Here is a 10,986-nt window from a genome sequence, read left to right on the forward strand (position 1 = left end):
ACGCCCGGGCCGCCCTTTTTGGGATCGCAATCCTCAGATCCTCCTGCTCCCGGTGCTTTTCCCGCATTCCTGGGATGCGGGGCCCACCTGGGGCTTCAGCCACGCGGTGGGCGGGAGGAGCAAACACCCATTTTGGGGTGGGGTTTAGGTATTTTATTCAGGTATTTTATTTAGGCATTATTTTAGGGGGTTTTCGGGATTTTTGGGGGTATTTTTGGGATTTTTTTAGGTATTTTCGGGATATTTTTAGGGATTTTTTAAGGTATTTCCTTTAGGAATTTTCTTTGGGGAATTTTCTTTAGGTATTTTCTTTAGGAATTTTATTTAGAAATTTTCTTTAGGAATGTTCTTTAGAAATTGTCTTTAGGAATTTTCTTTAGGAATGTTCTTTAGAAATTTTCTTTAGGAATTTTCTTTAGGGATTTTCTTTAGGTATTATTGTAGGATTTTATTTTAGGTATTCTTTTAGGAGTTTATTTTAGGTGTTATTTAGGCTTTTTAGGCACTTATTTAGGTAGTATTTAGGTGCTTCTTTGGGTATTTTATTTAGGATTTTATTTGGGTATCATTTTGGGTATTTTATTTAGGTGTTATTTTAGGTATTTTTAGGGGGGTTTAGGTACTTATCTAGGAATTTTATTAAAGTATTTTATCTAGGTATCATTGTGCGTATTTTATTTAGGTGTTATTTAGGTATTTTATTTAGCTCTGTTATTTAGATAGTTTATTTAGGGATTATTTTAGGGTTTTTTAGGTAAATATTTTAGGTCAATAACCCCTAACCCGGACATTTCCACCTCCCAAACCTCTGCTCGCTCGAGTGGAGCCGCATTCCCAGCAAATCCCACAGGGAACGTGCCCAGCCCGGGCCAGGATCCCGCATTTCGGCACTTCCCGGTCCCAGTCCGTGATCCTGGGGTGTTTTATGGCATCTCCAGGATCATTCCCAGCTCCTGCCCCACACCCAGGTCCCTGTTCCTGATCCCGAGGGATGTTTTAGGGTCATTCCCAGCTCCTGCCCCATATCCAGGTCCCTGTTGCTGATCCCAAGGGATGTTTTAGGGCCATTCCGAGCTCCTGCCCCATATCCAGGTCCCTGTTGCTGATTCCAAGGGATGTTTTAGGGTCATTCCCAGCTCCAGTTCCATATCCAGATTCCTATTGCTGATCCTGAGGGATGTTTTAGGATCATTCCCACCTCCTGCCCTATATCTCAGTTCCTGTTCCTGATCCCAAGGGATGCTTTAGGGTCATTCCCAGCTCCTGCCCCATATCCAGGTCCCCATTGCTGATCCCAAGGGATGCTTTAGGGTCATTCCCAGCTCCTGCCCCATATCCAGGTCCCCATTGCTGATCCCAAGGGATGTTTTAGGGTCATTCCCAGCTCCAGCCCCATATCCAGGCTCCTGTTCCTGATCCCGAAGGATGTTTTAGGGACATCCTGCCCCATATCCCAGGTCCCCGTTGCTGATCCTGGGAGATGTTTTAGGGTCATCCCCAGCTCCTGCCCCATATCCAGGTCCCCATTGCTGATCCCAAGGGATGCTTTAGGGTCATTCCCAGCTCCTGCCCCATATCCAGGTCCCCATTGCTGATCCCAAGGGATGTTTTAGGGTCATTCCCAGCTCCAGCCCCATATCCAGGCTCCTGTTCCTGATCCCGAAGGATGTTTTAGGGACATCCTGCCCCATATCCCAGGTCCCCGTTGCTGATCCTGGGAGATGTTTTAGGGTCATCCCCAGCTCCTGCCCCATATCCAGACCCCGTTGCTGGTCCCAGGGGATGTTTTAGTGTCATTCCCAGCTCCTGCCCCGTATCCAGACCCCGTTGCTGGTCCCAGGGGATGTTTTAGGGTCATTCCCAGCTCCAGCCCCATATCCAGACCCCGTTGCTGGTCCCAGGGGATGTTTTAGGGTCATTCCCAGCTCCTGCCCCATACCCAGGCCCCGTTGCCATCCTGGCGGACGCAGCTCACCCCGAGCCGGAGCTCTCGGCGCTTCCCGAGCGATTCCAGCTCCTGGAGCTGATTAAACCGGGCTGTGGCCCTGCATAAAATCAGGGAGTTCCCAGCAGGGCCGGGGGCACGGGCGGGAATTAAATCCCCGAGGAAGGATTTCCGCGCGGGGCCCGTTCCTTTCTCTTTTCGGGATTAATGTTTAATTAATTAAGATCCCGTCCCGGCCAGGCCTCCTCCTCCCCTGTGCGGAGCCGCCCGGAATTTTAAGCGGTGCGCGGAGCTCACCCTGCACCCCCGGAACCCCCTGCCAGCCCTCCCCTCTCCCTCGTGCCGGCATTCCCAGAATTTCTGCTCCAGGCCGACTCTTTTTGGGGCAGTTTTCCCGGGAAAGGGGCGCTGGGGGATGGGGCGGGAGGGGAAGGGGAGCAGGGTGAGGTGCCGGCATTCCCATATCCGCATTCCCAGGGAAACGCAGCCTGGGCGAGCAGGAATTGCCCCCTCCCCCCCCACCCCCGGAGGGCTTTGGGGTGCGTCAGAGCCGGTTTCGGGTGTCTGCGATTGCCTCCATCCCAATTCCCTCCTACAAAGGCCAAGGGAGCTGGAATTCGCCGGGAGCAGGGCGGACCCGGCGATGGGAGGAGCCCTGGATTTCCCCGCTGCTGGGGGGATCCTGGAGACCCCAATTCCCTCCTCAGGCTCTGGTTTCCCCTCCAGCACCCCCTGGGCATCCCCAGATCCCCCAGGGAACAGGCTGGGTTCCGGGGGGGGGCAGCGCTGTGGGGTGGGGCTTCTCCTGGTGGAAAACCCCCGGAATGTTTTCCTAAACCCCGGAGCCGGGAGCCAAGCGCCCTTCTCCCCGCGCCCCAAATGCCCAGAACCCCAAAAGGTGACCCCGAGCCCTCTCCCAGCTCCAGCGCGGGGCTTTCCCCGCTGCCGCCTCTCCCCGCCGTCCTCCGGGAAGGGATTTTCTCCCCCGGAGCTGCCGCACCGACCCTTCCCCTCATTCCCACCTTTCCTTCTCCTTCCTCTCCTCTCATCCCTTTTCTTTTTTATCTCCCTCCCAACAATCCCTGAGCTAGAGGTGGCTGGGAAATAAAGAAATAAGTGAATGAAGAAAGAAAGAAAGAAAGAAAATAAATAAGTGAAAAAAAAAGAAATTAATAAAATAAATAAAATGAATAAAATGAATAAAATAAAGAAAATAAAGAAAGTAAAGAAAATAAAGAAAATAAAGAAAATAAAGAAATATAGAATAGAACAGAATAGAAATAATAACAAAAAATAAAATATAAATGAAATGAAATAAAATAAAATAAAATAAAATAAAATAGAAAGGAAATGAAATGAAATGAAAGAAAGTAAAATAAAATATAAATAAAATAAAATAAAATAATAAAATATAAATAAAATATAAAAATAAAATAAAATAAAATAAAATAAAATAAAATAAATAAAAAATCAAATAAAATATGAATTAAAAAATAAAATAAATAAAATCAAATAAAATATAAATAAATAAATGGGATTAAATAAATAAATAAACCAAATATCCAGGAATCCTGGCTGATCCCTCCACATCCCTCACCCCAAATTCCACCCAGGATTGTCTTTTGTGCAGAGCCAGGCTAATAGTTATTAATGGCCAGATACGGGTTTATTTCAACCCGGGGAGAAGAAAAATAAAGAAAAGACCAAAAAAAAAAAAAAAAATTTAATCCGAGGAGGACGAGGGAGGGAGGGAAGAGGGGGGAAAAAGGAGGGGAAAAAAGGAAAAAAGGGAGAGAAGAAAACTCAGAAGAAACTGTTCACATTTCCCGAGACATGGCCAAAGCTTTTATGAATATAACTGGATTTGTAACAAGCATTGCAGCTGCATATAAGGCATTCAGACATGGAGACAATTTTACTAGATAATAGACTATCACGCAGGATACAATTTAAATTAAAAAATGCAATTTTCACCTTGAAATGAACAAATGATTACAATTTCTATACAAATTAAGGCATTCAGGCTCTCTTTCAGTAGTGGCATCAGCCCATGAAATATGACATAATTACCATGAAATACATTTTCAAATATTTTGATTTTTGTCCGCTGCTTTTAAAAAACACAGCCCGGGCTCTCGTGTGAGTGTGTGAGCGTGGGAGTGTGCGCGGGGGGAGAGCGGCTCCCATTATCCCACCTTCTGGGGAAAAACACATTAAAAAGAAAAGAAAAACTACCCAAAGATTAAACCTCCCCCCCTCCGCCTCCCTCCCCCCCGCCCCGCTCCCCCCTCCTCTTGACTCGCGAGATAAAATTGAAAAAAAAAATCAGACAGAAAGAAAAGGGACGCAGGCGAAAGGCTCGAAAGCCTCGAGATTTATCTAAATTACTACGCTTATCTGCAAAAATCACATCTGCCCGTTATCTGCCGGCTCCGCGCGCCGCCCGCGCCCCCTCCCCGCTCTCCCTCGCCGCGCCGGGGTTTGATTCCTCCCTTTTATTTTTTAATTATTTTTCCATTACGCTCCCCGAGCCGAGCCGCAGCTACAAGGGGCGATCAGAGGGGCGCTGACCCCGCGCAGGGGGAGGGAGAGGCTCGGCAGTGAGAGCCGGGAAGTTCGCGGGAGGAGCCGGAATTTGGGGGGCAGAGCAGGGCAGGGCGGGGGTGGGGGGGTCTTTCCTTCACCCCTCAGCGCTATCCAGGAAAATCCCCTGGGAGCAGCGCTGGACACTCGGCTCGGGAAGGATGGAGAGGGGGAATTTTGGGGCTGAAATATCATTTTCAGTGAGTTTTTCCCAGCCCATCCCGGTTTCTGAAGGCGCCAGGAGGTTGCACATGCCAGGATGGCTCTGTGCCTTTGTCCTCCTGCCCGTCCCTCCCTGGTTTTTAGGGAATCCTTAAAATAAGCCTGGATCAGGAGAACGGACAGGGCCCGGTGCTGCCCCACACTTGGGCAGCTGGGCCAGACTCGTCCTTTCTAAATTCCTCCCCAAAATGAGTCAAAAACCATCGGTGGAGGGGGTTTGGATGGGATTTGGGGTAGGAATTCTTGGCTGGGCCGGAATTCCCAGTGAAGTGTGGCTGCCCCTGGATCCCTGGAGGTGCCCAAGGCGAGGCCGGGTGGGTTGGGACAGCGGGAGGTGGCCCTGCCCATGGGTGGCACTGGATGGCTTTAAAGTCCTTCCAGCCCAACCCATTCCAGGATTTTCTGCATTTTCCCCGCGGCCCTCGGGATTCCAGGAGGGGCTGGAAGTTCCCTCTTCCCTCTGGGGTGCGGCCTGGGTTTGAAACTCTCCTCCATCTCAATCCGTTTTCCTGGAGATGTGGAGTGGGGTGGGAAAATCCTGGATTTTGGGCTCCTAGTGGGCACCTCCGGCTCTCCCAGGTCCAACACCCGCAGGATTTTGGGAAACCTGGGGCGGGGTTTGTCCCTTTTGCTCCCTGCTGGGTCCCATCCTCGTCCAGGAACCCGAGCTCGGGGACAGGCACGTTTCTCCCGAACAGCAGCTCCCAATCCCTGTTTTCCGTGGAATAAAATCCCTTTCCCCCCGCGGTTTCCATCCCTGCCTCTCTCCAAACCTGGCGTCCCCACAGGAATTGGGGATCCCTCCTCCTCAGCGGAGGTTTCTTGACCTCCATTCCCATTTCTGAGCTTTTACTCCCAAAATTTGGAGCTTTCGCTCCAAATTCCCACTCTGGGGTCCGTGTCCAGCTCAGCAGCACATCAGGAAGGGGAGGGGGAACATGAATTCCATCTCAGTTTGGAAACTCAGAGGAGTTTTGTGGCAAAAAATCGGGTTTTTGGTGGAGGTGAGCGGCCCTGGGGGCTGCTGGGCCGGCACCGCTCCCGAAGGGGATTTTTAGCCAAAACCTGGAATTCTTGTGAGTTTTCCATGAGGAAATCCTGGAGCTCAGTGCTTGGATGCTCTCGGAGAAGGAGCTGGGAGTGATTTCATGTGGATTCCTGCAGCCCTGGGAGGGGAGCATTGGAGCAACCTTGGAATCAGCCCCAGTTATAAATAATTTTATTTTTTATTAACATATTCCTTTAACTTTCATCTCGAAGATCTCGCAGCTCTTGATATCTAATAACTGATATTGATTTTAGGCTGGAGAGCTGCGCTGGGGCAGAAAAGTGCTGAGCAGCGTTTTTGAGGCGATCGATAATTTCAGCTGAGAAATTATTCCTAATTCAGGAGGAAAAAAAGCTTTTTAGGGGCAGCTGGAGCTGCTTGTTCTGCACTCGAAAAATTAAAATGGAATGGAATAGAATAGAATAGAAATAGAATAGAATAGAATAGAATAGAATAGAAATGGAATAGAATAGAAAAGAGTAAAATAAAATAAAATAAAATAAAATAAAATAAAATAAAATAAAATAAAATAAAATAAAATAACTGTGAGGTTTTTTTCTTGAAAAGGAGGAGGAGAGGAGAGGAGGAGTCCGGGAGGGGAAGGAGGACAGGGCAGGGCAGTGGGATGGGGATGGGTGGACACTTCCTTATCCATGATGGGAATTCGGGAATGAGTTCCAGGAGAGGCTCCAGCACACCGAGAGCATTCCCGGGATCGCTCTGGCCTCAGAGCAGCCGACCCTGGGGCCGTGGGCGGGGCTGGGGCTCAGCTTTGGCTGGGTTTTGGTGGTTTTTGTTGGGTTTTGGTGGTTTTTGTTGGGTTTTTGGTGGTTTTATTTGCCCGGAGTTCGTTCCTTTAACCCAAACTGCAGACAAAGGGTCTGCACAGTCCCGGCCTCACCGGGAACATTTCCCATCCCCATCTCCACCCCCATTCCCACCGGATTTTAACCCAAAGAAACCCCGATGTGTCTCCATCTCCCGGGAGCCAGAGTCCCCTCGGGATGGGATGCGGGAAAAGCGGATCCGTGTCCTCTCCGGGTGTTGGGACAGAGCCGTTCCTCCCTGCCAGCCCCAGGGCTGTCCCTGCCAGCCCCAGAAGTGCCACCAGCCGGGCTGTCCCTGCCCCGGGCCCAGAGCTGTGCCCAGCCGGGTTATCCCTGTGCCCAGCCGGGTTATCCCTGTGCCCAGCCGGGCTGTCCCTGTGCCCAGCCGGGCTGTCCCTGCCCTGAGCTGTGCCCAGCCGGGCTGTCCCTGCCCTGAGCTGTGCCCAGCCGGGCTGTCCCTGTGCCCAGAGCTGTGCCCAGCCGGGTTATCCCTGTGCCCAGCCGGGCTGTCCCTGTGCCCAGCCGGGTTATCCCTGTGCCCAGAGCTGTGCCCAGCCGGGCTGTCCCTGCCCTGAGCTGTGCCCAGCCGCGCTGTCCCTGCCCCGAGCCCCGCCTGTCGCAGCTCGGGGCCAGCTGGGCCCAGCTCCGCTCCCGTTCCAGAGCCGCTTCCCAAAGCTCCGGAGCTCGGAGCCACCCGCGGCTCCAGCCCTGCTCGGGACCCTCTGGACGCTTCCCAAGGGGATTCCCACTGCTGGGAGGATGCCTCCCCTCCCTGCTGAGCCCGCGGCCTCTGGGAACACCGGGAATGCTGGGTTTCAGTTCGTTTTCCAGGCGGACAGTGGTCCCGCTGGGAAGAGCCTGGGGCTGCCCAGAGCCGGCTCCTTCCCAAACCTCCCATTTCCTCCCATCTCCCGTGGCTCCACCGCACCTGGGAAGCTCCTAACACCTTCGCAGCCTCGCCTTTCCCGCTGGGAATGCCCCCAGGCTGCCTTGGGATGCTCCGGAGCTCCCAAGGAATGGCCAGAGGGAGCTCAGGAGGGTCCCTGTGACCGACCCCGGCCTTGGCCGGGGGTCCTGGGGGGCTCGGGGCTGAATTTCACCTCCAGCCACGCTCAACAGGTGCCCGGGTTTGTCCGAGGAATTCTCCTTCCCTCGGAGCCACCTCTGACAGCTCCTGCACGGAGGCCGCACCCCGGAGGGGGCGTGCGGAGAGCCAGAAGCACCAGAGGTTGATTACTATTATTATTATTATTATTATTATTATTATTATTACGATTGCTATCATTATCGTCAGTATCATTAATATATTTATTTATTATTATTATTATTATTATTATTACTACTACTTCCCATCAATTCCCTGTCACCAGGAAATCCAAAGCCTCCGAAGGGAAGCCCAGTGGTGCTGGCTCAGCCCCTTCCCCGCAGATCCGCGCAGCTGGAATTCCTGCCGGAATTCCTGCCCGTCCAGAACCCCACGAAGGACCCGGCATCACCTCCTCTCTCCCAGGGCAAGGCCGGAGGGGTTTTCCCTCTGGAAATGGGACCGGGCCCGTTCCAGGTCACCCAAAGTCGCACCCGCAGCTGCCCCGAGCTGATTTTGGCCAAAATGGAGCTCGAGCAGGAAAAACAAAGGAATCTCCATCCCTTGGAGATGAATGGGGCGAACCCAAGGATCCGGGCCGGGATTCGGGGAGGTTTTTCCGAGCTCCCTGCGCCTTTAAGTCTGGCCCCAGCTGGGATCAGCACCCGGCTGGAGAGGATGCGGAATTAAGTTATGAGAGGCTCCCGCAGCTGAAGCAGATGCGGCTCAGAGCGGGCTCTTTATGTATTCATGAGCTGTGTGGAGGGGAAATAAAGGGATTCATTACCACGCAAAGTGTTACTAATGACATGTACCTGGTGCCGAGCACCTCTGGAAATCTAATGCGGCGCGGGCAGGAGAAAATGCATTCCCTTCTCCGGGGCCGGGGCCGAATGGAAAATTTCCCCTCCTTGGCCCTGCCTCATTCCGCATTCACTAAAAGCCACATTTACAATTCTTCTGCCATTATGTCCTACCAGGGCCTCTGCGCCTCTTGGCACGACCTTGAGATGAGCTGAAAATTGGAAATTCGCTGCCGCAGCCGGGCTGGGAAGGGTGGGAAGGGACCAGCTCCGGCTTTCCATGGGCTGGGGAGAGAGAGAAAAGAGGAGAGAGGGAGAAAGGGAGAGAAAAAGAGAGAAAAGGAGGGAGGAAAAGAGAGGGAGAAAGGGAGAGAAAAAGAGAGAAAAGGAGGGAGGAAAAGAGAGGGAGAAAGGGAGAGAAAAAGAGAGAAAGGGATGGAGAGAGAAAGAGAGGGAGAGAGAGAAACGGAGAGAGAAAAAGAAAGGGAAAGAGAAAGGGATGGAGAAAGGGGAGGGAGGAAGAGAGAAAGAGAAAGAAAGCAAGAGAGAAAGAAAGCAAGAGAGAGAGAAAGAAAGCAAAAAAAAGCAAGAAAGAGAAAGAAAGAGAGAAAGAGAGAGAGAGAAAGAGAGAAAGAAAGAAAGAGAGAAAGAAAGAAAGAAAGAGAGAAAGAAAGAAAGAAAGAGAAAAAGAAAGAAAGAAAAAGAAAGAGAGAAAGAAAGAGAGAGAGAAAGAAAGAGAGAAAGAAAGAAAGAGAGAGAGAAAGAAAGAAAGAGAAAGGAAGAAAGAAAGAGAAAGAAAGAAAGAGAGAGAGAAAGAAAGAGAGAAAGAAAGAAAGAAAGAGAGAAAGAAAGAGAGAGAAAGAAAGAGAGAAATAAAAAGAAAGAAAGAAAAAGAAAGAGAGAAAGAAAGAGAGAGAGAAATAATGAAAGAGAGAAAGAAAGAAAGAGAAAGAAAGAAAGAAAGAAAAAGAAAGAAAGAAAGAAAGAAAGAAAAAGAAAGAGAAAGAAAGAAAGAAAGAAAAAGAAAGAAAGAAAAAGAAAGAAAGAAAGAAAGAAAGAAAGAAAGAAAGAAAGAAAGAAAGAAAGAAAGAAAGAAAGAAAGAAAGAAAGAAAGAAGGAAAGAAGGAAAGAAGGAAAGAAGGAAAGAAGGAAAGAAAGAAAGAAAGAAAGAAAGAAAGAAAGAAGGAAAGAAAGGAGAAAGAAAGAAAGAAAGAAAGAAAGAAAGAAAGAAAGAAAGAAAGAAAGAAAGAAAGAAAGAAAGAAAGAAAGAAAGAAAGAAAGAAAGAAAGAAAGAAAGAAAGAAAGAAAGAAAGAAAGAAAGAAAGAAAGAAAGAAAGAGAAAGAAAGAAAGAAAGAAGAAAGAAAAAGAAGGAAAAGAAAGAAAGAAAGAAAGAAAGAAAGAAAGAAAGAAAGAAAGAAAGAAAGAAAGAAAGAAAGAAAGAAAGAAAGAAAGAAAAAGAAAGAAAGAAAGAAAGAAAGAAAGAAAGAAAGAAAGAAAGAAAGAAAGAAAGAAAGAAAGAAAGAAAGAAAGAAAGAAAGAAAGAAAGAAAGAAAGAAAGAAAGAAAGAAAGAAAGAAAGAAAGAAAGAAAGAAAGAAAGAAAGAGAGAAAGGAGAGAAAGGAGAGAAAGCCTTAACTCCCTTGAAGTTCTCGGCAGGAAAAGGCGGAGGATGTATGCGGGAGGATGTGTGCGGGATGAGGGGTGCGGGACAGGGATAAAGGGATTACTGGGAGTGGACTCAGTCCTGCACCATCTCACAGCCCTCACCGGGCTTTGCTTCGGCCCTTCCGATGCTCCACGAGCCGATTGCAAAGAAACTCCTTTATCTCATCCCAAATCCCATTCCCAGCCCCGGGGCAGTTTCGGGGATGGCTCTTTAGCTCTGTGCCCTGGGGCTGCTCAGGTGTTGGCCGTGCCTTGGCGTGTCCCTCCCACAGCCACGTTTCCTATGGAAAACCCCTCCTCCCCTCCGGGGACCTCTCCCACACTCCCGCAATGGGACGGGCTCACCCCAGGCCAATCCCAAACCGCTTCATTTCTTCTCTCCCAGTCCCTTTCCCCACTCCCAGCTGTACCCGGGCCGTTGTTGGAGGTTTTCTCCAAGATTCCCTCGTCTTTGGGGGATCCTTGTTCGGATCGGGTTCGGGCTGGGCTCTGGGAAGTTGTGGAGAAGGACTGGGAGAGAAGAAATGATTCATTTCATCGCGGTGTGAGGGGGGAGTGCTCCCAAAACGGGAGGAGAAGGGGCTTGGTGGGTTCTGCTCTCACATCCCTCGACGCTGATGCACCTCCAGCACCCTCAGCCGGGTCATCCCTGATTTATCCTGTAATTTTCATCCCAGTGTGCTAAATGAGACACTGAGGAGGGGCTGCCCCCGAGGGACCGGGCAGGGTGTGAGGAGGGAGCCTGGCACCGGCAGGGGAGCAAAGCCAGCCTGGTGCCAAATCCCAGCTCCTCAGTTTGCACCGAAACC

Source organism: Corvus moneduloides, chromosome 22, assembly GCF_009650955.1.
Source record: "Corvus moneduloides isolate bCorMon1 chromosome 22, bCorMon1.pri, whole genome shotgun sequence".
In the NCBI taxonomy this organism is placed as follows: domain Eukaryota; kingdom Metazoa; phylum Chordata; class Aves; order Passeriformes; family Corvidae; genus Corvus; species Corvus moneduloides.